General features: G+C 42.1%; 1 protein-coding gene across 8 annotated transcripts in view; it reads right to left on the minus strand.

Moving 5' to 3' along the window:
- FRMD4A (FERM domain containing 4A) overlaps positions 1-27,307 on the minus strand; it is a 595,439-nt gene that overhangs the window by 206,435 nt on the left and 361,697 nt on the right. The gene's annotated exons all lie outside the window — the stretch shown is intronic.

Here is a 27,307-nt window from a genome sequence, read left to right on the forward strand (position 1 = left end):
CACCCACCAGTAAACTCCGCCCTCCGCTGGATGCCCTGATTGATAACATCGCTAAGTCAGAATTTCTCTTCATACTATTATACCGGTAACTGTCAAAATGTTTGTACTGCAACAAACTTCATACCGGTATATTGTATGCAGAGACTTTCTGTGATACCAAACCAATAACATTTACCATAATGTAAAACACTCTCCAGCCTCTTCTCTCACCACTACAATGTGTAGATACCCATAAACTATGCAAAGAAAGCATAGAAAGTCTCTGCATGATTTATGGGTTTACACATTGTAGTGATAACACTGAACTTTTTGTTTCAGAATCTTTTTTTCTTCATTTCCCTTCTCTAAAAACTGGTGCGTCTTATGGTCCGGTGCGTCTTATGGTCCGAAAAATACGGTACCTTCTTTTGCCCCAGCTACAAGCAGATTAAAGGGAAGGATGCACATGACAGATCCTGGTGTCACTTAATTGTACGGCAATGGGGGTCAGTCCCTTCTCCAAGTATTTTCTTCATGAAACATAGTAATGACAGCTTCTTCTCTTCTTGTTAATAGGGTTTATTCTCTAACTATCAGCATGTTAAAAGCTGGCACGCACTCCCATAAGAAAATTCTCTGAGTGCTTCCTCAAAATAAGCTAACCCATCATCCCATGGAGTCCCCAGCTCTAAGACAAGTCATCAAGAAAAGTTTCGCATGCTCATAAACACTCTAACAGAGGTTGAAATAGAGTGAAAATTTGAGAAAAAAATCTTCAGTCCAAGGCTTGCTATTTTGCATATCTAAGCCAAAACAGGCAGTTGTGTATTTGAGATGGGTCTATGCTAAGTCTTTATTCACTCTCTGACCTTAACTTCAGGTGTTAATTGTCTTAGCCACAACCTTACAAACAGCAGTCATCCTAGCCAAATGACTTAATTTAAAAGTTCATCAGCTTCAAAAAATAAACAAGTGAGACTACATCAAACTAAAAAACTTCTGCACAACAAAGAAATCCATTAACAAAATAAAAAGGAAACCCACCAAATTTGAGAAAATATTTGCAAATAATATACCTAAAAGGGGGTTAATATCTAAAATACAGAAAAATAATCATATAATTCAATAGCAAATTAAAAAATCCGATTAAAAATAGGGAAGGCCTGACTAGTGTGCCTCAGTGGTTGAGCATTGACCTATGAACTAGGAGGTCACAGTTCAATTACCAGTCAGGGCACATGCCTGGATTACTGGCTTGATCCCCAGTAGGGGGCATATAGGAGGCATCATCATTGATGTTTCTCTTTCCCTCTCCTTCCCTCTCTGAAATCAATAAAATATGTTTATAATAATAATAATAATAATAATAATAATAATAATAATTAGGCAGAGAATCTGAATAGACATTTTTCCAATGAAAATATGGATGTATACAGATGGCACACAGATACATGAAAAGGTGCCCAAAATCACTAACCATCAGGGAAATACAAATGAAAATCACAATGAGCTATCACCTCATTGTACTGTAAAAGGTTAAGGATTTAAACATGTTCTTGTGTTCCTTATTCACATTCTAATATATTTCACAAAAACAAAGAAAGACATTATTGTATCAAATAAAGTTTTTGTTGTTGTGTTATCCTTACCCAAAGATATGTTTAATGATTTTAGAGAAAGGAAGAGAGAGAGAGAGATAGACAGACAGACAGACACATGGATCGACTGCCTCCAGTAAGCGCCCTGACTGAGAATTGAACCCACAACCTAGGTGTGTACCCTGACCAGGAATCTAACTGTGGAGACAGTTAGACAGACATGAGCAGAGCAAGAATGATGGGCCAGTAACAGAAGATCACCAGAGTGGAAAGCTCTGCATACTTAGCAAAGGACAACTGTAGGATGGGACCTTGCCCCCAGGGTGACTTTTCTTGCCCTAGCATATCACTGGTAATGTGGTATGGACCCCCTGACCTTTCCTCCCTAGAGATAACATCTATGCCTCAGTTTATTTTCAGGTCTAGAAAAGCAGAAAAACCAGACAAGCAACACCAAGGCTGACCTCAGGACCAGTTGCATTGGACAAAGACCCCCTGCACAGCTTTCCATAGATCAGTGAAGATCTATGGAAAGCTGTTGAATAGTGCATGGACATCTTCCCCTGGTGGGGCTTGACAGGGGACCCCAAGGTGCACTTCCCATCCTGGTGCTGGGCCAGGGGACCTTAGGCCTCGCCCCCCAGGGGTCCTCAGGCCACACCCCTACCCCAGCACTGGGCCAGGGGACCTGAGGCTGTGCCCCCCTGCCTGGCTGGGCTTGACAGGGGACCTCAAGCTGTGCCCCCCACCCAGCAAGGCTTGACAGGAGACCTCAAGTTACACCCCCAGTGCTGGGTCAGGGGAACTCAGGCCACACCCCCGCCCAGTGGGGTTTGATGAGGGACCTCAGGCTGTGTCCCCCTGCTGGTGAGCTTTATGGGGGACCTCAGGCCATGCCCCCCACCCAGCAGGGCTTGAAAGGGGATCTCAGCCCGTGTCCCCCATTCTGGTGCCAGGCCAGGGAACCTGAGACTACACCCCCTGCCCATCAGGGCTTGATAAGGGTGGGACTGGCCAGGTCTGAATCTAGCCCAATGGGGGTGAGGTTGGCCAGGTCCTGGTCTCACACAGTTTTGAGTTGCCTGTGGTTGGGTGAGGACTTGACTCTGGGGTCCATGGTGAGCCCCAGACTCTGACAGAAGGAAAGTTTTAATATACATTTTACTAATTTTCTTTCATCTCTGACACTTCTATTATAGAGAAAGGACAAATAGCAATATTAAATTATTTCCTCTAATCACCTCTTAATGTGCATGAATTTTGTGCACTGGGCCACTAGTATATATATAAAAGCCAAGCGACTGGAACGACCAGAATGACCAAACAAACAGTTGCTATGACGCACACTGCATCCAGCCAACCAGCCAGATTGGGTTGGGGCAGGCTGGCCAACCTCCCATGGTGCCTCCCCCTGGCTGGCCCCCACTGTGCATGAATTCATGCACGGGGCCTCTAGTATGCATATAAGATCTTGGGTTAATCTCTTCCTGCCCTTCCCCTTTCTCTCTGAGATTCATCAGTCTGTTCCATGTTTCCATGCCTGTAGTTTCTGCTCCTGCATTGAGCATATGCCCCCCTAGTTGTCAGTGCATGTCATAGCTACTGGTCAGGTGGTCAGATGGTCACGTAGGCTTTTATATATATATAGATGTTCTCCTATAGTTTGTATATTGACTTTCCTGTCTAGAATCCAAGAACCAAGGTTACTGAACCCAAGTCTGGTCTGACCCAAGGGTCTAGTACCTGGTGCTATTCTTGCCGCCTACAACAGAACCTGTAACCTTTCAACATATGGGACACTCCAACCAATCAAGCCATCTGACCAGGCCACTAATGAAGTTTTAATCACAGTATTAAAGGATAGTATCTTACTTTCTCAAAATATTTTAAAACATGCCAAATGTGACATGACACTGAGGTCACACCCATGTCTAGAAGTTTGCCCTGAGGTTCTCATTTTCATCGGAAACATAAAATTTTCACTACATTAATCTCACCTTATCTGCTCAGCACCTTAAGGAAGTAGCATGCATTGAGATTTATTAAGATTTTGAGATCTGCCCAAGGTCTTCCAAGTTCACTCACCTCTTTAACAAAGTCCCATAGCTCAGTCCGAGGATTTATAAGCACACTCCCATTTGAATCAGGAGTTTGTAAGCTGCCTCCCTTTTGAAAAATAATATGTTGCTGAAAAGAGTGAGCCCAGAAATGTGAATCTAAACAGAAACTCAACTTGGAATCATCATGCGTTTGAAGTTTGAAAGTACAACTGTCTTTTAAGAGCACTGCAGTAGTTTTTACTCAAAGGAGGACCTGTGTTTTTTTCATACTGAAGTAAGATAGGAGTATCCTGTTATCAGTTCAGAAAAGGCTTACCATTCTGGGCATGTACAGACAAAGAGTAGACATCTGCAGCTTTGTCTGGCTCACCAGGGACACTGAAATTTCCTTTTGAATACTAACAATTGTGAAGCAATATTGCTTTCCTTGTTTTCCTTTTCAGCTGTGCCGGCACAATTGGGGCACTGGAATCACCCTCCAAGGAAATCCTTTTGAGAACAAGGCTTCTCATAGATGTCAGCTAGCTGGCTACCACTCCAACCATAAATCGTCTGGTTACATACACTCCTATGCCAAGCAAAGGCTTGCCAACTGCACTGTGATATAAAGAATGTAAAGAAAATTATGATTTTGAGAGTAGGGTGTCTACCCCATTTATCCAACTTTTCTGTTAAGATATACACTGAATCTTGAAGACTATGCAGAAACATGCATTTGGGATACTATCTTAAGCAAGCACAGCAGAACATAATGATATGTGAACTATAAGGTCAGCCAATAAAATTGTTGGGCAGATGGACAGGAATTAGGAGGCATAAATAAAACAGCTGATGTGCTAAGGTAGTAGGTTTACGGGTGCTTCTCCCCAACCCACCCAAATCACTCAAAATACTGTGTGTGTGTTTTTCTAGTTGGAATTAATGTAATAAAGAAACTTGATCTAGAAAAATGAATGACAGTGTTTGAGGCCAGCCATCAGAAATGGAGCTTGAGAAGTTTCTTTCTGGGCAAATCTGTTTTAGATGGCTTGTATTTTTAATGTATTAAATCAAATTAATTAATTTACAAATGAGAACTACAACTGTCACATAGGTCAGAAATCTGAAGATTGAAAATCTGACACATTCTCTCCCTGCAGGCAGAATTAATAGGAAGCCAACTGTGACCAGAAGCGGTTCAGGAAGCCCAGCATCTCAAAGGGGGAATTATAAATATTTCCATTTGAGAGCATCTGTCTACAGTAGCTTAATTTATTACTGATGGTGGGAAGCACTGCTGTCCAAATGTGGCAGGGGAGTCCCCCTCATCAGGGCATCAACTAAAAAACAAATAATAACTAACTAACTAGCAATGACAAATCCCAAATGGCCATTTGGGGTTGCTTTACTTGAAAAGCTCAGCATGTGAAAATATGCTTTATTAGGAATATTTTGTCTTCCAATTCAAAATTAAATAAAACCCATTATATCAACACTATGTCTCTTATTATCACCTTTTTTCTATACGGCGTTTCTAAAAAATAAAAATAAAAATGTAAACACACAATGTCTGTAGATTCTATTAATTTTGAAAATGAAAGGTACTTTAATAAACACTGCCTTTATATAATCATTCAACGTATGTATACATTTTTGGGACACCCTATGCATCACCTCTCTACCTTTCTCTTTCTGCCACTCCTTGGATGTGTTCTTCCTCATTGTTTCTTTCCCCTGACAAATAATTTATACACTGTGGTACATATATATGGAGGAAGTGCTCTAAAGAAACAACCCTAGCTCAGAGGTTTAGAAAGCCACCCTAGAAATCTAATGCAGCTGGGTTAATGACTATAGGGTAAGAGATCCTGAACTTAGAAGAAGAAACAAACGGTTTATAAAAACAAAAACTAAAATTATTCAATCAACTTATTATCATAGTATTTCCTGATGCTAATTTGTACTGAAATTGTTATCTCTAAGATGCAGGGCAGGGGGTGGGGGGAGGAGGGATGGGTGGGCAGGAGGAGACCTGCTTAGGCAATGTTCCCAGCCCTTCAAAAGCACTTTTCACCTCATTACCACATGCCTCCTTGTTTACATCCCTGTGCGCAGTACATTTCCCAGTTATGATTCATTATTCATTTTAGAGACAATACCTTTATGAGACAATAAGATGAAAATTATTAAAGACTCCACTAGAGTTGTAGAAAAGGAAGAACTAACGTTTCCCAAACATGCTTCATTTAGGAAAACGATCCAGCTTCCCCTAAACAACCTGAAATCCTATCTTTTAAAGTTTTATCATCATGTATTTGAAAGTACGACTTCCAAACTTCGGTTTTCTTAAGTGCTGCTAAAAGAATGACTTCAGATTTCAAGAGCATGCTACCCAAGGCCCAAACAGCGACAAGTCTTCCAGCACGCCCTCCCTAAGCCCAAGCCTTAAAGCGGGACACTTCAAGGAATCCGGATGTATTACAGCAGCACCTCACAGGCGCCCTTTGACCCAGGCCATCTTGAGGCTCAGAAGGAAATTCCAGACACATGACTACAACTTCCCAGTGCAACTCTCTGTGGGAGCCTCTGCTCTCGGGGTCAACTTACCATGAACCCTCCCTTGTTCCACTTCAGTTTCCTCTGCAGACAAACGAGGCCCTACCACCCATCTATGTCCCAAAAAGTCACAAGATCATAAAATCTCAGTAATCCAAAACTTGTCACATCCAGGAAAGAAATGAATGTGATAAAATCACAGTGGCCTCAAGAAACTCATACAGCAAATACGTATGTAGAAAGGATTTCAGGCAAATAAAAATTTGTTAAAGTTATTCACCCATTTGCTGCCCACACTTATCCTGTACCATGAAAATACCAGATATAATCACAACTATAATGTAATATCATATTATATTGTAATGTGATAACAGAACATAAGGGGTCTTTGCTCATAACCGTTAAGGGTTAAAGATATAGTGTCCATTTTTATTTTTATTTTCCCCTCTCTCTGATTTATCTCAAGCTTATCTTGTTTGTTGTTGTTGTTGTCTTTAAGTGACATATAAGATGATAATGGAAGGAAAGGAGATACAGGATGCTAGACACCACAAATCCAAAGCAGAGAGAATAACCTTGTCCTTACTTTGCTCCATGACCTCTGGCAAATTATCCCACCTCTGCCTTTCCCATGAGTCTCCTGGATTTAAAAGAAGGATACACCCAGGCCTGTCCATGAAAGTCTTTGCTCCTCAGTACAGTTGTAAATTATAAAACCCAGATCAAAGTGATTTAACTGAGTGATTCGGTTAGAAACAAATTCACATGCCAATGTACTGTAATGTAAAACTTGAAATAGCCTTGCAGTCTTCAAAGCTCCTCCCTCTGCAAGTTTGCATTTGATGAGGTCATAAGTTCGGCCAGTGTTTTACTGGAGGATCTTTGTAAAGCATATTTTAGTGTTGCTGCTGCTCTCCCTCCCCTTTCCCCTCTCCTTCTTCTCTTCCTTTTCCCTCTCTACCTACAGCAAAAGGAAATGGGGCTTTCTCTGGTAACACAGAAAAAGAAGTCATGGCATCGGGTGCACTAAGGGCTTGGGGACAAGGTATGGCTGCTGTGTCTGGATTTAGACCATGACCCTGCTGCCCTGAAGACCACTGCTGTGTGATGGAGCCACAAGTCCTACAGGACAATCCATCTCAGTCCTCTCCAGATGGTACCACAGGGCAGAGAATCAGAAAACATTTATCATCAGCTTCTTGGCCTAAAGTTTAGATGAGATCCAGACAGGTAAGAGGCGAGGACACCCAGGAGCTCCAGTGATGGTCTTTCATGATCCCAGGGAACAGGAACTCCAACCCAAAGCTAAGCTGCGGGATATGGGAAGGAAGGGCACTCTTTTCACCTTCCCACAGGACATTGCACAATATTTGAGGACAAGCTGTTGACATGGAGGTTGGACAGATGGGTCTCAGATATGGAAAGTCAAAGTCCAGCTGGTTCATTTCACATCAAGAGTGTTACAATCACACTCCTCTGTCTGACAGACAACGCTCTGAGGAAATGGTCAGGAGAAAATGGACTCTGAGAGACTAGCTGAGTGCATGGGCTTCAGAGTCAGGTTATGCAACACAGACACCAAACCAATGAGCACAGAGCAGTAAGCTCACTTGGGTATTGCTGTTAAGGCTCCAGGAAGGTGGTGGTGCTTTCTGCACTACACTTAGCCACTGGGCACCGCAAGAACAGTAACTTGACTATCAGCTGGGTTCTGCCACTGCTAGAGAATCTTCTGACAGGATTTTCTGCGAAGTATATCATTAAATCCACTTACACACACATATTAACACAATCTTCAGGCTTTGCTTTCTACTCAGGCTTAGAATCCCAGACAACTGAGATTCGAGCAACTGGAGTCTTTGAAGATATAGAGATTTTAATTACCCTACTCCTCATCCCCCTTTTGCCCCCCTCCTTTTCCTCTTCCTTTTTGGAGATGGCTCAGATATAGGAAGAGTGCCTACTCCTTGTAAAGGAAAGGGAGTTAGGCATTTCTTTCAGAAAGGGAATCCTGTGCATTCTGAATGGAGGGTGAGGGGTAACAGGTGAAAACAGTGTAGAGAGCAGACTCCTCAAGGCCTGAGATTGTTGCAAAACATCTCTCCATCATTATGCTCTGGTCTACCATTTGTGAGAGATGGATATCCAAGTCCTCTGAGGTCTGGCCTCACCTAACCTCATCTGTTTATTTTTAAATGCTCTCCTTCCCTGTCCCCTCAGTCCCAAGAGCCATCCATCCTGGACTTCATAATCCTTTTCTCCAAGAGCCACATTCTCCCATGCGTCAGGGCCTGACCAATGCTGTCTCCTTTGCCAGGAATACACTTTTTCTTCACTGATGTCCTCAAAGGACCACCCCTGCCTGTCTACTCTATACCATGAGCTGAGCCAAGTGCAGGAAACACAAGGGTGATCAAAGAAACCGCAATCCCACTTCTTAGAGGTACTGGCCTGAGGGAAAGAGAGGCACATTGTGTAGACTCAGCTGTGCTGACACACCCTTTCTCCTCTCCATGGGCATTTCCACGCCATCTGGCAGCTTCCCGCCATAACAACGGATGCCAGGCTCTGCCCTTCCCAGCAGTCCCTCCCAGGCCACGCGCTATGGCCCACAGAGCATAGGGTCCGGATGTGATTCTTAGTGCTGGGTCTGTTTTATCCTGGCTTCACCAGGGGGAGCGATGTGTGACCCCCCACAAGTCACTGAACCCACTGTGCCTCAACCCCTAGTCTAGGAATGGAGACCATACTAGTGCCAACCTTCCGGGGTGGCTGTGAGGAGAAACTAATGCACATAAGAGTGTGGAACTCTCCTTGGAGTGCAATGTGTTCTCAATCAGTATCACCTTCAGAAGTCAGAGCGTGCGAGGTGCCTCCGGGCAGGAGTATCAGAAAATGTACTCATCCCAATGCACCTGACTCTTCCCATCCTCCATCAGGATGGCGGGTGAGGCTGAAGCTCTCTGTCCCTCACACCAGATTTTCTGCTACTGTGGCAGGGAGGGGGAGGAGGCTGGTCAGGACAGGCTTCCTCTGAGTGGCTGTTCCTAGTGCTGAGCAAACACATGGCCTTCACAGAACAAAGCTCTGTGGGGCCCTGGTCATATCTAGAGGGGCACCTCATCCAACAGGGTACCTGGAGGTCCCTCCTGCCTTCTCCTCAGAGTCATTATGGGCTAACTGGAAGTCGTCAAGACAGAGAGCTGATATAAGGATCGCTGGAGCTGGCCTAGGAATGGGGTTTAGGAGAGTCAGTGTGTGACGTGTGGGGTAATACCACCAAGGACAACAAGGACTGCCAGGCCACAGACTGCCCTATTGACAAAGGAGAAGACATCTTGCTAACATGGAGGCCGCACCTGTTTCCCTGGCAGGTTTAGGGCGTTATTCTTATATACACACTGTTCACAGCACAGCATCCATGCAGACATCCTTTAAAGGTGGCTGAGTGAGGCATAAACCCCAAAGAAACAAAACATGCAAAGGAGCAACAAGAACTATACTCCCTTCTAACACCCACCATTCTCCTTAGATTGAGGAAAGATGAGGGCAAACACCTGGTCTCTGCCATGTAGAGTCCTGGCTTCAGTATCTTAGTGACAGACTGTTTGAGGTGGAATGAAGATGAGTTTTCCCAAAGGAAAAGGTGAATACGTACCCTTTTGGGGGTTTTGATGACTGCTCTTGGAATTTTTATAGTTGAAAAGAAGACCTGATGGGTTATTTAGATGGGGATCACAGACTCAAGGAAAACAATTTTTAAAATTCCATATAAAAAGATAAGATTTATGCACCTAAAAGAATTTTAGGGGTATGAGATGAAGACATTAAAAGTAAAAATTTGATTACAGTAAAAATAAAATTGAATGAAAAAGTGAGGATTAAGATGCTCAATGAACACAAAGTATCTGCATAGAGAACTCCCAAAGGAGACTAGATTTCAGCCTAACAGATACGATGTGTCAAGGGCCTAGCACATTATATATATCATGTCCATAGATGAGGAGTGTCATAAACTTATAGGGACAGAGGTATAAAACCAAACTGAAATGTAAAACATGGGAAGTCTAAGGGCAATAAAAGAGCCTTTAAAGATATGTTCAAAGCAAAAAGATGAAAGAAAAGAATGTTTTCATTATTTGGAGCCAATGAATTTTTGTTAAAAGATGAACCTCTGAACTATTCAGTTGCTGTTTTGTTCCAATCTTCTCAACCAAGACAGGAAATGGTAGGACTAATTACTATAGAATATAAACCTTGTTTCCCCAAATAAATTCCAGGTGGCTCATAAAATCATATATTAAAAATACCCAGGTGCCCAGCTGGTATGGCTCAGTGGTTGAACATTGACCTAGGGACCAGGAGGTCACTGGTTTGACTCCCCATCAGGGCACATGACTGGGCTGCAGTCTCTATCCCCAGTAAGGGGAGTACAGGAAGCAGCTCATCGATGATATTTCTACCTCTCTTCTTCTCCCTTCCTTTCTGAAATCAATAAAAATATATTTTTAAAAAATACATAGGCTGTTATTTATTAGACTTTTTTAAAGCATAAAAGCAATGAATGAGCCAATAGAAAAAAATTAAGGATTTGACTACAATAAAAATAATTCTACTCCACAAGGTAGTAAGCAAAAGGAAAATAAAACAACAAATGTAACTTTGGGGACAGGATGACAACTATAAGGAGGGGTTAATATGATAAAGATAAAATTATTTAATTAGTGTATAATTACAAATTTATTGGAAGACTACTAGTACCCTACAGGGAATATATTGTAACTAAAATGCAAATGACTTTCATATTCTTTGACTCAGATAAAGATCTATCTCTTTAGTAATCAAGAGGGTAATCTATCCTAATAAACTAGGAGAAAAGGGTTAATAATTATATGTAATAATGACACTATAGTGTGTTCATTCAGCAAGTGTTTATGATACATTTGTCATGTGCCAGACATCTTATTAAATAGTAGATGCCCAGTGTATGAAATTCGTGCACAGGAGGAAGGGAGGGTATCTCAGTCTCTTGCAACTTGGGACCCCTCAGGGGATGTCTGACTGCTGAATTCCTGTGGGATCAGGCCTAAACCAGCAGTCGGACATCCCTCTTGCAATCCAGAACCGCTTGCTCCTAACTGCTGGCTTGCCTGCCTGCCTGATTACCCCTAACCACTCTGCCCGTTTGCCTGATCACTCCTAACCACTCACCTGCCTGCCTCATCACCCCTAACTGCCTCTGCCTGCCTGCCTAATCTTCCCTAATCACTCTGCTTGCCTGCCTGATCAGCCCTAAGTGCCTCCTGCTGCAGCAGCTTCATCCAGAAGGACGTTCAGAATGACGTCCAGAAGGTTGTTTGGCTGTCCAGTCTAATCAGCATATTACACTTTTACTATTATAGATAATGATGGACACAATTTTGTTCCCATACGTAAAGGACTTCCATGTTCACTAGAGAAACTACCCAAATTAACAGGCAATTACAGTGTGATTCATGTGACAACAGGGTGGGTATAAGATGCTATGGGACAAAGGAGGGGGTTCTAACTCACACCTGGGGAATGGTCAATACTCAGGTGAAGAAGTGGTATCTGCAGAGCAGGACATCTGGCAGAGGCAACCTGATATCAGAAGGCCTGGAATGGGAGAGAACATGGCATGTTCTGGAAACATGAGCCATGCAATAGAGCTGGAGCAGAGTGGTGGGTCAGTGACGAACAGTGAGGAATACAGTAGGAGAGCCTTATTTACAGTAACAGCAAAAGAAGGAGGTGCAATCATATATCCAATGGTCTGAGAATGACAAAATCACTGATGAAATAATAAGTAGCCATTGATCACTGTTTCCAATCAATTTAATTCTAACTGATGCAGAAAGGGGTGTGCCTAAGAAGATAGACAAGCACTTGGAAAACTATAAAGAGATACTAAAACATAAGCTGTCTTTCTCAGTGTGTATTATCCCCCAATGATTTGTAAACAGTCATAGAGAGTGCGCTGATCTAGTTTACAGCTGACAAAGAGGTTTAGATGGTAGTTTCAATTTTTTCAATTGGGATTATATTGTATACCGGGTCTAGTAATAATTAATGTCGTTTTTTAACATTCGTTTAAAATCTTGCTTGGCGTTGACTTGTATTGACATAACCTTCAGACACGTGGTATCTACAGAACATGTGAAGTGCAATTAACAAGTTTTGCTTGAAAAAGTTTGTGTTTGGTTTGGTTTTTGTTGCAAAACTAGGGCTAAGAAGATGGCGGATGAAGAGCATATTCGGCACTGCATGCTTTACGAGTTCCAATTAGGAAGAAAAGCAAGTGAGGCTGCAAAAAACATCTGTAGTGCTCTTGGTCAAGATGCAGTTAGCGCCAGAAAATGCCAGCGTTGGTTTGAGAAATTTCGCGAGGGAAATTTTTCGTTAGATGACAAGAGTGGTCGAGGCCATGTGTCCAATTTTGATCAAGAAGCTCTTCAAGCTCTTTTGGTGCAAAATCCTCAAATTACCCAACAAGAGCTTGCGACAACTTTCAATTGTTCACAAAAAACAATTTCCAATCAATTGCGTGCACTTGGCAAAGTCCAAAAGTTTGGAAAATGGGTTCCTCATGAGTTGACCGACAACAACCGTATTCAAAGAGTCACAATTTGCAGTTCGCTCCTCTCTCGTCAAAACCGTTTGCCGTTTTTAGAGCAAATTGTTACCGGAGATGAAAAATGGGTGCTGTATGTTAATTTGAAAAGGCAGCCTCAATGGTTGGACAAAAATGAGGCTCCGCAGCCCAGGCCAAAACCTGACTTGCATGCGAAAAAAGTGATGTTGTGTGTTTGGTGGAATTTTAAAGGAATTCGTCATTATGAACTTTTACCATCTAACCAAACCATTACAAGTGCAGTCTATAGTGCCCAATTGGAAAGGTTAGCCCAAGCTTTAAGAGAAAAAGAACCCGCGCTGATTAATCGGAAGGGCGTAATCAGCAAGAATCACTGCTGAAAAACTGCGCCAGTTGGAATGGGAAGTTCTCCCTCAACCTGCATATTCTCCTGACATTGCCCCTTCCGATTACCATTTGTTTCATTCTTTGCAAAACTTTCTTCTTGGAAAAAAATTTAATAATGAAGAATGCCTCAAAAATGCATTGACCAAATTTTTTGCATCAAAATCACAAGAATTTTACAACAGAGGGATTAAAATGCTTCCTGAGCATTGGGCACAAGTAGCAGAAAACAACGGCAACTATATTGTTGATTAAATTTTGTTGTATTGTTTAAATAAATTCGATTTAAAAAAGTATTAGAAAACGGCATTAATTATTACTAGACCTAATACTAGTAACCCAGAGTGTGAAATCACGGGAGAACCAGACCTGTGGAAAATCTTGTGAGACCTGGGACACCAGACCCGCTGTGGCACAGGACTCCCCCAAGTCCCGCCATGCTGTGAGACCCAGAGTCAAGTCTCTACCCACCTGCGCCTGCCTTGCCATGCACGCAGGCCTACCCACTCAAATGCGCATCACTGCACACGCAGCCTCCTGGTGACTGGTCTTTGGTCGTTATGGCCTTAGGGCCACTGGGTTTTTATAATATAGTTTTGTGTCCTATTCTTAATTCACATGCCATAAGCATAGCATTCTGAATAACGACTATAAGAGGTCTCTACTTGAATATGGTTAAACCACTTCTGGGAATCTGTGTTCATTTCTGGGTACCATCTTTTATGTAGGAAATGAAAGAAACTGGAGCAAGGCCAAAGTAGAGTAATCAGACTGGGCAAAGCTGTGGAAGCTATGTCTCCTCAGGGCTGAATGGAAAAGTGCCTACTAGTCTAAATAGCAAAGACTCCAGGGTAGGGTGCCCTATAACTTACTGTCCATGCCAACATGCTTTTGTGAGTGAAAGAGAACTATTATTGGATTCTTCAGGTATAAACTGGGCTGTGCTGGGCATGCCTGGATGTGGAGACTTGCCAACTTGACGATTTTATGCTAATTTGATTATTAAATTGGATAATGGAGAACATTGCTTTGGTGGGCAGAAATGGAATCAATTAGTAGAAGTTCCAAAAGACACATCTGACTTCAACAGAAGGAAGAACTGTCAAACAGGCATCATTGTTCAAAATGGAAAGGGCTGCCCCATCATCACTTCAGTAATCAGGACAGGCAAGAAGATCATTAGCCAGGGCTTTTGTAGAAAGGATTTCTAAACTCTGGGGGAAGGTGGGCCAGACATTCTCTAAGCCATGGGCACATGTGCACAGCTACAGACAAGAATTCCAAAAAAATACATTCATTCTAATAACTCAGATATTTACTTATAATGCTTCCTGTTATAATATTACATGAGTTTGATAAAACAAATATTCACATCATTTATTTATTGCTTCAGAAGACTTTTTTAAAATTTCACACTACAGACTGGTAGGCACAAACACATTTTCTACCTTATTTTCCTGCTAATTTCCTTTGTATATAAATGTACAATCAAATATCCTCTATTTAAATGCAATGTTGTGTGAAATCATGGTGTATCTGCTGCTGGTTTAGCATTCATGTATTTGATAGCCAATAACTCCATCACATTTTCTTGGTAACATGAATTTACATATTTGGCTCCAATATCAAATTCAACATGTTATTTTAAATTAATTTGAAATTTTCTTGATTATATTTGATTAGTAGGGTGAGACAACACTATTTACAACTATGGGTCTTACTAAGCAATAAGTTATCACATTTAAAAACTGCATTTTTTTAAATTATTGATTTTAGGAACAGAGGAAGGGAGAGAGAGTGAAACATTGATGTGAGAGGGTACCACGGATAGGCTGCCTTTTGCACACCCCTTACTGGGGATCAAGCCCACAACCCATCATGGAACCAGAGACCTCTCAGTGCATGGGGCAATGCTCAACCAACTGAGCCACACTGGCCAGGCCTATCACATTTTCATTGTAAATATTTTTTGACATTAAAATGATATATTGTTATATGTGATTGAAACAGAATGAAACATAACAGGCAGCTATAATATTTTATATGAATTATTAAATATGTATATTAAAATAACATGTTCTGATACATCATTTCAAGAGCAATTCCAAAATATAGTGCTATACAACTTTTTTTGCATTCATTGAGATGTGATTTAATTTGCCTATTCTATGGAAACACACCCCTAAACACAGGCTCAGGAACATGCACATTTTTTGTAGTTTATATTATCCACAAGGCCAGATGTGGAATGAGCAGAATGGACATCGATCTGACATTCCTAGGAGCTAGAGGCTTTGTTACAGAGATAAGAATTTGGGAATGGGTTTTCATTCTCATAAACAATTCTCTTTGTGTATCACTACAGTCAAGCTCTCCAGTAGCCCTAGGAAGTAAGTGCTGGGGGTGGGAAGAGCCAATGGGGACTGAAACAGTATTCTAGACCATCGGAAAGCCACTGGAATTCCATTATTAGGTCTTTGATGACTCTTAAAAACATAGTGGGAGAACAGCCACGATGAAAATGGGGTGGCCCTCAAATTTCACACCTGCTTTCACAGAACCTGCATGGGACAGGAAGCAGCCACTCATGCCCTAAGTCCAGAGGCCCTGTGCCCAATTGTCAAGTCCTCCAGGTTTCCAAGGAAGCACTCCAGCCCCATTACTGACTCTCATGAAACTCATGCTTAATTTGGACCAAATTCCCAGCATCATCACAGCAGAAAAGATCCCCAAGGAACAGGGGTATTCCAGATCTGGAAAGCCACCAGTCCTGCAGGGTGGTCCCAGCTCCAGAAGATTCAGCAAACCCTTGCCCCTCTCCCACCCAACACTCTAATAAAAGGTGCAGGGAGGAGCCTGCAATGCTTACATTAAGGACATTTTTACAGCTACCTTTGATGTCTGTATGGGGCAGTCCATCTGGGCTGGAGCCTGCATGTTTAAATACGGAGTTCTCTGGGAAGGACTCTCCTGGAGCCTCGCTGGCAGGGACTTCTCCCACTTACACAAGCTGCTCTGGCAGTTCCTTCCCTCCACTCATCTTGTCTGAGGTTTCAACACTGGGCAGCTGCCCATGAACTACCCCAGACACCTCCCAGCGACCTGCTCCTGCTGTCCCAACTCCAGGCACAGGACAAGTTTCCAGCATTTGTTCCCCCAAAACAGGTATAGGACAAGTTTGCGGATGCATTTGTCTCCCCAAAACACTTAAAATGGGGGTGGGACATGAGGCTGGGAGAGGAAAGGAGATGGAGATGGGGGAGATGGGGGAGATGGGGAGAAAGAAGATTCTGGAATCAAAGGAGATCCATTCCTTTCACCCCATTCTCTGATGTAAATGCTGTCACAGGAAATCATGCAGTGTCTTTTAATGCAATGGACATTGCAAATGGGAGTTCTAAGGCTATCCAAGGTGCTTGTCATTAGTGAGCAGTTGCAGCAATAAAGATGTTATGTGGTATCTATTAGGCAAATCAAAAATTGTAATTGCTCAAAGCTTTGGCAGAAGGTAATTACTGTGTTGACTATTTTTACATAGTGAAAAAAGGATGAGACTGAGCCTACTGTTTGGGCTGTTTCCACAAAAGAAGGTAGGAGGAATATGTTTTGCCTGTATCCAAACTGATTAACAGATGGCAGCGTTCCTAATCTTTCCTCTTTCCTAGTGTTTAAGGGTGTACGTGTGTCTTTTCAAACACTTTGGTAACCAAACTTGAGTATATTTCCAGCATGTGCTTCAGAAAAGCCCTGGAAATAAGTTTGTGATTAGATCACTGGATAAGGAAAGCCAAAACTTTAAATCAGTACAAATCCATGAGGCAAGGGTAGTGATTGCATCTGACATCCTTCAGTGTCTAGCATGGAACTTTAAACACAAAGATCTCAGTAAACATGACTGATTAAAAGCATGAAGTTATAATTCTTGATGGTGAAGATGGTTTCACAGGTGCAGACATTTGTCAAGATTTATCAAACTGGATGTGTACTTTCAATAAGTACAGCTTATTATACATCAATAATACATCAATAAACTCATTTAAAACATGTGAGTCAGAGATGTTCCCTTCACAAATTAAGAAAAGAGACATTGCCCTGGCCTGATGGCTCATCTTCCAGTACACCAAAAGGTGACAGTTCGATTCCCAATCAGGGCACATACCCAGGTGGCAGTATAGATCCAAGGTTGGGGCACATATAGGAGGTAGCCAATCGATGCTTCTCTTTTTTTCTTCCCCCTCCCCCCACTCTCTCTCTCTTTCTTCTCTTCTCTAAAATCAATAAAAAACTAAAATTTAGCTGAAACCGGTTTGATTCAGTGTATAGAGCTTTGGCCTGCAGAGTCCCCGGTTCAATTCCTGTCAAGGGCAAGTACCTTGGTTGCGGGCACATCCCCAGTGCGGGGAGTGCAGGATGCAGCTGGTCGATGTTTCTAACTCTCTATCTCTCTCCCTTCCTCTCTGTAAAAAATCAATAAAATGTATTTTTTAAAAATTAAAATTAAAAAAAAGAGACAGACCACCAGGATGGTAAGGAAATTTCAATTTGTGCAAAAGCACCTCTCTTATGGTTCTGCACATTTCGAGGAATTACCTCCTTTTTTATATCGTATGTCCTCTTTATTTGAAGTGTGGTAATTTCAATTTTTCTCAGATGTGTCAAATTCAAGACTGAGCCGTAGAGACTTTAAGTATCACCTCTACAGGGCTGATATCCACTTTGAACTTTGAATCTCCACTCAGACTTTCTCCTTTCCCAGGCTTGTATGAGTGCATACAAACTGCCCACTCAGCACCTCCATCTGCATATCCCTCAACATCCCAAACTCTCTGTCCCAAACAGAATTCCTGACTTACCTTCTCCCCAAACCACCTTAGCCCACAGTTTTCACCTCTCACATATACCATCTTTCTATCCCCATGTTCTGTTCTTTAGGCCCCAAAATGTTCTCTTCATCTCACATCTTACATCAATCCACCAGAAAATCTTGTCAGTTCTCTTAAAATATCCAGACCCTGAACACTTTTCATCATCATCATTTCATCACTTTCGGGATTCTTACCCACCTGGCCACCCTGCTGTTACCTTCGCCGCCTTGTAGTCTGGTTCCCCCCACCCCCTAGCATTCCACCCATCCCTGTGCAGCCCAAGTGCTATCAGGGTGCTCCTCAGATCCACACTCTGCAATGGTCCCAGGCCTCCATGCAGAGCCTCCATGGCCCCACCTCTGTGCTCTCTTGCTTGCTGTGTTCTTCCACACTCATCTCCTCGCTGTTCCCTACCCTGGGCCTTTGATGAGCTCTTTCCTCTGCCTGGAATGTGCTTCCCAGACACAATCACATGGCGCATTCAACTGTTCACACCCTTTAAATCTTTGCTTAATTATCGTATTTTCATAGTATCTCATCTGACTCCTGTATCTAAAATAGCAACCTTGCTGTACTTCCCATTCTCTGCTTTATTTTCCTCACAGCAATGACCATCTTCTACCACACTATATAATTTACTTATTTAAGTCTGTCACCTGTCTCTTCCCCTGAGAATGCAATCTCCCTGAGGGCAAGGGTTTTTGTCAGTTTTGTTCACTGACACATTCCTGGGGCACAGAGGCATACCAAGTGTGACTAACCAAAATGAATGAGTTGTGGTGTCCAGATACTTTCTATTATTTTGCCAGCTGGGGTTTGCAAGGCTATATCCATGTAAAGGATAACTGTGCTGCATCCTTAATCTCTTCTTTTTGACAAGAAATGTGCAGAGAGAGTAGTTTGAGCTGAAAAGTAGAAAGAGAAGGGCAGGTAAGAACACTATGCTTTTGAGTATCTACCAAATAAGAGGCATACTATTAGGTGCTGTGACTCAGAGATAAATAAGGCATGGTCCTTCCCTTAGAGAGGTATGGGAAGAGCCTAGGTAAGTAGCTTAGTCAGATAGAGTGTTGTTTCGTTATGTTCCAAGGTTTCAAGTTCGATCCCTGGTCAGGGCATATACAAGAAGTAAACAACTACTGCATAAATAAGTGGAACAACAATTGTATACTTCTCTCTCACACATCAATAAATTAAAAAAAATTTTAAACAAAGTTATGAAGAGATATATGTACAAAGATCATTGCAACAGATATCTGAGGATGCTTTGGGAGAATACAGGAGGAAAACTTGTTCTGCTTGGTGGAACAGGAGAGACAGCAGATGGCTGGAATTAAGGAGCTTGTCGATCTGAAGGACAAGCATTTGCAAGAGGCTGATGTCCAAAAAAGCTCAAATGTACTTGAGAAAGGCAATAGTGTGTGTGTGTGTGTGTGTGTGTGTGTGTGTGTGTGTGTGTGAGAGAGAGAGAGAGAGAGAGAGAGAGAGAGAGAGAGAGAGAGAGAGAAAGGAAGATGGTAAAGAGGAGGCCCGGAACTATGATGGTGGCAGTGGACATCTCACCCCAAAAGAATGAGGGAAGGAAACATGAACAAGGCCTTAGAGAAATGTACTGTAAAAGGCCAGAAGAGTTAAATACTAGTAATGCAGCAAAGAGGAAGAGTGAAGGAGCTGGGGTAAGTCATTATCATGAGACAAGGACTAGGAGGAAGAGAAACAGGAGTAATAAAAAACCATGGGTGGAGCTCTGACAACAAAGGGGGCCTCAGGAGAGCCTTTGCTCACCCTGGAATACCTCAGAGGAAGGCTCCTCTGGGGATTTATATTTAGGGAAAGTTGATAAAAAGCCAAAGTATCAGCTGTTGCAAGGTCCATCTGACAGGCAACCTCCCCCAGAGAGGGTCCAATGAAAAGGGGTGAATTATGCTTTGTGTTGGTTTCATCCTCCCCTTCAGGGCTGTGTAACTCATCATCCTTGCTCTCACCTTTCTTACCTACAAACAGGCAAGTATGCTCATATAACAACTTTTTTCTATTTCCACTGTAAAACCAAAATCACTGAATAAAACTTACAGTTTATGGAATTATTCCATTGGGTTTTGTTGTTCTCTAGAAATCTGATCAATTTTATTCACAAGAAGAAAAGAAGAACCTAGCTGTACACAACAGAGGACTGGCCCTGGACAGTAGCTCAGGTGGTCAGAACATCAACCAGCTATGCCTTGGTTGTGGATTCTCTCCCAGTCATGGCACATATAAGAATCAACCAATGAATGTATAAATAAGTGCAACAACAAATTTCTCCCTTCCACCCCTCTTCTTCTTTCTCAAAAAAAAAAAAAAAAAAAATTACAAAATTAAAAAATACAAAAGACTGTGATTTGGGTCTTATTCTCTAAATGTCAGATATGTTTCCAAGTGGGAAGTTAGTGATCTCTGTATCTAAATAGCACACAGGATGGCAGACAAACCAAACTGCGGTGGGTGACAGAAACCATATTTTCCACAATAAAGAAAAAAGGAACCACAAACAAATACCAGGTTATAATTTCTTCCTAAGATGACAAGCACACTCCACCCTGTCAAGGCAAACGATGCCCACAGCTGTCTCTGAGGCTTCACTTAAAATATACCCTTGTCCTGGATGTAGCCATAATGTTCTATAAATACTTTCCCTGTTTTTATATTTGTGTGATGCTCTGATTCTGCTGACTGTTTGTGCCTGTTTAATCCATCGCAGAAGAGGGGCCACCTATGATTTTGATTTGTTTTATCTAACACCTAGGAGGCTATTAAGTGCATAAATAACTCTTGATGAATATTATGAAAGTTGACAGGTTGATGTCTCATGCTACAAGGAAACTCTCCCAGCATTTGCCGTGGCCAGGTGTGGGGTGCAATGGAGAAAAACTCCCGTGGGCATCCAAGACACTCTTGATTTGAAGCTTATTTCTGTTATTAACTTGCTGCGCTAATTACTTGGGTGAAACATAAATAAGAAAACAGGAGTTGAAAATATTTCTACTTAATGGCAATGAATGGAAGTAACTAAAGAATTGTAAACAGTATTTGGATTTTTGCTTTTGTTGCTAAGAAAAAAGTGGCAATACCACTGATTAACAAACCATGGGTAATTCTTATTTCTATTCTCAAATGTTTTCAAGATAAAAGCCCTAAGAGCTTTCTGATGATTTCTGAAGATTGAAGACTTTCAGAAGTAAGGGTGATGAAATCCACTAGTACAAAAGCAAAAGCATATTTCTTCCTCCCCTTCCTGCAACTGGCCTTCTTCATACTGATGTTCCAGGACTCACTGGGGACTCAGGGATGCAGCAGGAGGTCTCCCGTGCTTAGGAGGCCTCCTCTGTCCCAATAAGGGAAGAAACACTAGGGTGATGCCTTTGCCTGCAAAATCCTTCCTGGAAGGTCAGGTGACATTTATGAAATAGCATAGCTAAGGATCGTTCCCCTTAATGCAACTTTCTCTTTATAACATTCACATCAGGATTGTAGGTAAGAAGTTAATATTTATGTCAGAGATATCTCCATTCTCATGCCAACAGGCCTTCTTACACCCCAATGTGTTCCAATTTCACCTCCCACTCCTGCTCTGAAGTTACCATTGTTAGGCATCTGACAAAGGCAAGCCAAGTGAAAATCCAAGCACAGAATACAAAGACACATTTCTTATTTTAAGAGTCTCCCGTATTTTTTTGTGTGATAGGTGCTTCACAGATATTATCTCACTGGCTCCTCCGAATGTAACTTTTCTTAGAAAAAAAAAAAGTAAAACAAAAAAAAAAAACACCTGAGACCCAGAGAGATTCAGTAATTCAACCAAGGCCTCATAGCTACTAAGGGGCAGAGCCAGAAATCAACCCAGGGCTCAATGACACCTCAGCCCCACTCAATCTGCCATACCGGGCTGCATCACATAAAAATCCTGTCAGGCGGTAGGAACTCCAGTCTTGGCACTTTAACTAAGACCTTGGCAAGGTCCCCGAACATCTGTAAGCAGCTCCTCGTTTGCAAAAATGATCTATATACCCAAGTTTAATTGTAAGACTCTGTCCATCTGAAATGTTTGACTTGATTGATAACCCCCAAATATCGTCTGTGCATGGTTCGTAGACAACACTGCACATCTGGTGTGACTTCAGCCCCTGCTACTCTGCTGCATTTGGGGCCTCTGCTCTCCTGCCAAGACCTGCAGGCTACATCTGTGCTACTGGTCACTCTGTAGTTACTCTGTTACAAAACACTCAGCCATCCCAATAAAAGGGGATTGAGAAGGCAGAACACTGCCCTCCATTGTGTTCAGCTCCAGTCTGGTTCTTATCCTCACCACCCTCCCTCTTTTCTGTTCTCTCTCTCTCTCTCTCTCTCTCTCTCTTTCTCTCTTTCTCTCTCCCTCCCTCTCCATCCCCACCCCACCCCCAAAGAGAAAGAAATCTCTAATATTTATTGGGGGTAGCCAGTGGGAGCAGAGAGATGAGTAAGCCCACACTGCACTTCCCAGCTCAGTTTGTAGGTATATCGCCCAGCTCCAGATGGCTCCACACTATTTGGTTTTCTAGTTCGCTTTTGTCATATCTATAATACTTGTTCACAGGCATGTGGTGAGAATATAATTGTGCATTTTATGGTTATGAATGGCACAGCCTGGCAACTCTCCGATTATTATTTCCATTCGCTGTCATGCATTATCAATCTAATTCCCCATTACACGCCATTTTTTGCATGCATTCCTCACCCAACAAGGACAAAGAAAGTGCAAAAGCCCTGTGAAGAAGACTGCATCACCAGAAGAACAGGTTGATTTTGATGGAAATTGGGAAGTTATAGCTTGGGGGGAAGGCTTTGGGCTAATTCAAGGTGAAAGTTAACGTTAAATGGTTTAGTATTTTGCATGGATACCAAGGTTGGCAAAGTATTGCTAACTGTGAAAAAGGGGCCATACCACAAGATGGACTAGGAAAAGGTCAGACACAGGAGGACCTAACAGATGACATTTCACTTTAGACCACTTGGACTTCAGATTTCTAAAGACACTTAAAATATGTTGATGTTGGAATGTGGGCTGAAAAGTTCACTTAGAGCTTGGCTTACTCCTACAGAACCTACTGAGTGTCCAGCAGGAGCAGAGGGTTCCATGCTGTGAGCATTAAGTGAACAGAATGTATGTGGAAACCATGAATTGGCAAATAACTGCTAATAAGATAGGAAAGCAATGAGATGCATGAGAATATAGTCAGAGTTTGGGGAGAAAGGTGTACAAGTATTATGCAAATGTTCTTGACCATGGACAATTAGTTTCTTCTTGTGATACATCATGGAGTAATTGAAGCTCCAATTTTAAAACAAAAACACCCCAACCACTACAGATAGAGATCTGGCTTCCTAACAAGCAGGATCGTACAGGCTGTTTCCGAATTAGACCAACTTTTGCCTGAATATTTGCACAGGGGCTATTCACTCAGTTCAAATGGAGGCAACCAGCTCACTGCTTCTTGATTATTTTGTAGTAATAAGACCATCGAACTAAACCAAAGCTCTCAAATTCCCTATAACAATCTTGGCCTTTATATTTAGCAATAATTTATATCTGTTGTTCAAGAAGAATGTATGTTCTCTTTTGGGAGACAATACCTAATTTCCATGGAATCTATTAATCGATTCAGCACCCAAGAGAAGCATGAATGCAATCCACTGAACAGTAGAAACAGCTCTGATCATCTTCTGACAAAGGCATAGTGATAGGTATTTTTAGGCAAACACTATTAGCAGTGGAGCAGGCTGCTTCAGTGTAAGGGTGTGCCTAAATCATTCCTTATAAGAGAAAGACATTTTCTGATCCCATGGGACAGAGGAAGGGTGTCAGCTGACGGATTTAGGGAACCAAAAGGAAACTGCTGTGGAGAGAATTTCTGATAAGCTAGTTTATGCTGATTCAGAAAGCTTCTTCCAAAAGAGAGTAGTGAAACCAGCCGGGCTTTGTGTGCAATGGTAACCCTGCAGCGCCGGGGAGCTGGTGAACCAGCCCTTGAGAATAAATGGCCTGGGAGAAGTAACCACATAAATGTAAACCACTATCAAGGTGATTCGGGCTGATGATGGCTACAATGAACACCCGTTCCAACAAGCTCGGTTTTTAGCGGCCACTTTCCCCAGATTCTTCCAGTCTTTGAGCTTCTGTAGGAAAAGTTCAAGTACCTATGTACCCTACATAACCGATGGAATGATCTCTTTTCTTGTGTTTCTTCAACTTCAACTCCTGCCTTTTAGGATACATCCAGTGTCTTCTTTTGTTTCTTTAATTCCATTTGCAGAGAGTACTGGACAGCAAAGAATCAGAAAGGGACCTGGTAGAGTGAACAGATAGCCAGTGTCCGTGGAGCTCACAAGGAAATGTGGGCCTGAGGCACCTGCTGATCCTGTCCAGGAAAAGCAGCTCCTCTTCTCACCTCCTTTAGCTCAAGAAGAATACAGTTTCTTTCTAGAATTTAGGTCAAATAATCATTGGAAGGTCTTTATTCCATGAAGTTTCTCTTCCCATGAAGTCTCAGAAATAGTTTTTAATGGAAATGGTGAAATATTCCACAATTAATACACCTAAATAGAGAATTTCTGCCTCGGATTTTATTGACACATCAGGTGCTATCCAAAATATAAAGGTGTAAGTTAAAGTCATTGATGAGTCCAGACTTATATACCCTCATACTATATAGATAGTGGTTTAAAATAACTCCATCAGCTATTTAACTGTTTGCATGTCTGTTTCTCATTTTGAAATATTTGTATGGAAGTTCTCCAAAAGATATACTGTCCTTTTTTTTTTTTTAAAGGTATTTACACATGCAGTATATTTAAGAACAAAGCTTTAGATTTGAAAATGCTCCTTCATCTTTTCAGTCATTCAGTTTGTCAGACTAAATGTAACTCTTATAACAAATAAGATATGGCATGTGAATAGAACTATAAGTATTTTACTTTTACACAAACACACACACACACATAGAGGCATCAATAATGTGACCACAAATGACATATTTATACAGTAAAGTCAGTAAAGCTCTTCCTTGGACGAGGCCTCACTCTACCCCATACTTACTGAAAGACAAAGGTAGCCCAACAGGTCCCCTCAGTACCAAAATCCCTGGATCTTTTATCTCATCACTGCCTTTCCCGTCACAAATAGGCCACACTTGTTTCATCAGCTCATCAGGGTTGACTGAAGGGCCCTTCCTTCACACCTCTGGTATACAATCTACCCCTCGGAACTTTTCCCAAGTTCTAGAACCCAAACAAGGGTTTATACTTGGCTTTGCCTTTGACCTCAGACTGTAAAATTAGCTATTATGACAAAATGGAGCACTGGACACATCTGTAACACAGTTCTCATGGATTATTAAATCAGCAACTCACTGAACCTCAAGGGGTCTTGGTTTCCCCAACAACAAGATCATGCTAATGGTAGAAGCCACCTGCCAAGCTATCAGGGGACTTAGCACCAATGTCTACAAATTACACAGAGACCCTGTGCCATAAATAACAATTATTAATAAAATTAGTTGAAGATGAGAGCCAAAAAGATGATAGCAATAGTAAGGGCAGATCATTTTTGGTCAGAACAAAAGAGGGTAGAGAGATTTTCTGATCCTCATTTCTCTAGATACGTTTCCCCTTTAATACAAGAAGAGTTTAATGCTATTGTTGTTGTTAATTCCAAAAGGTTACTTCTACCCACACAACTTTACACATTAGGTGTTACTTCATTTCAAGTTATTTGAAGGCAACATTCTACTCATTGACCAGACATATAGTGTTGATTTCAAAGCAGGTCCAAATATTGCTTCCAGTTAAACTGTGCTATGTAACCTCTCAGGACCAAATGGATTCTGACCTATGTGCATCAGGACCCTCATTCCTGTTGTGCCTTAACTAAAACCAAATTTCATTTGCACCAGAATGGATCTTTCAGCCAACAGAAATGGTTCATCTGCTGAAACTCCACATTTCAACAGACAAGCAATATTTCAAGGATCAAAATCAGATTTCTGCTGATCTGGAGGCCTGCTTTTCTGGCCTTGCCTAAATCAGACTCCAATGAAACAGGAGGGAATTTTATGAATGAACTTGAAGCAATGTGAAGATCAGAAACAAAACAATAAAAGGTGTTCTCCCATGCTCTCCCTCAAACCCCACTTTGCAGCACATTTTAAGGAGGGCACACAGTTCTATAAGTTCAAGGATATATTTTGGTATCCAGCCCTGAGGTACTTTCCCCAGGGTCAGGGTGGCTTCCCAGGGTGAAGTCAGCAGTAAGCTCCTGGCTCTCCAGTGCTTTCCCACAAGTGAGAGTCATGCTTTTGGAAAACAAATGAGACTTATGGATGCTGAGGTGGAAGGGGTTATAAGCAGGTGTTCTAAACTCAATCGGGTAAATGCAGTTCAAGTTGCCGGGGCCAGGAGTCTAAATACAGTCCAGGCGACTCCAAAATTGAATAGGCTATGCAACCTGAACAGCTGGGATTTAAAAACGTGCCTTTCTTAGGTGTTTTGAGAATGCCTTCCATTCAAACTGAAAGAAAGCCAGAACAGCAGCAGCAGCAGCAGCCTCTGCTGGGATGTTCCATTCATAGGGGAGAGAGAGAGCTTCCTCCATTCATGGTGGGGTCAGGAAGTCCTTTCCAGCATGGGATGGCCTTTCTCAGCCAGCTGAGCTTCCGGGGACTGGTCATGGTTGCATCCTTCAGAATGAGTATGCCTATGAAGTAGCTATAGCCCAGGTTATTATTAGTACAGCAATCCCTTGGAAATCCCACAGAATTTGCTTGAATCTCCTGAGCAGTTACTCTGCTAGCAAGTCATCACAGGAAGGCAGTTCCTGATTTCACACAGGCAGCCCACACAGCTTTCCAAGTGCACTGGTTAATTTTTTCTAAATGTAATAGGTACCAATGTTTTGGGCAACTGCCTGCACAGCATTGCCTGGGGTCTTTTTTAAGTGACCACGTACTAACGGGGGTTTCCTCCTCTCCTCCTCCCCTCTCTGCACCAAACTTGCTGCAGCCATTTGGAATGTAAAGAGCAGTCCATTTTGGCAGTCCCCGGCAGCCAACAGTCAACCGCCACCCTAGTCTGAAATGTTCCGTCCTGCATCCAAAGGGCAGAACTCCCCTGACATTTCCATAAAAAAAATTTTTTTTAATCCCACCTGGTCTGCATACAGCAATGCCCTTTCCTTTCTCCCTGGATAAATTCAGAGAGTTC

Source organism: Pipistrellus kuhlii, unplaced genomic scaffold, assembly GCF_014108245.1.
Source record: "Pipistrellus kuhlii isolate mPipKuh1 unplaced genomic scaffold, mPipKuh1.p scaffold_m20_p_1, whole genome shotgun sequence".
Taxonomy (NCBI): domain Eukaryota; kingdom Metazoa; phylum Chordata; class Mammalia; order Chiroptera; family Vespertilionidae; genus Pipistrellus; species Pipistrellus kuhlii.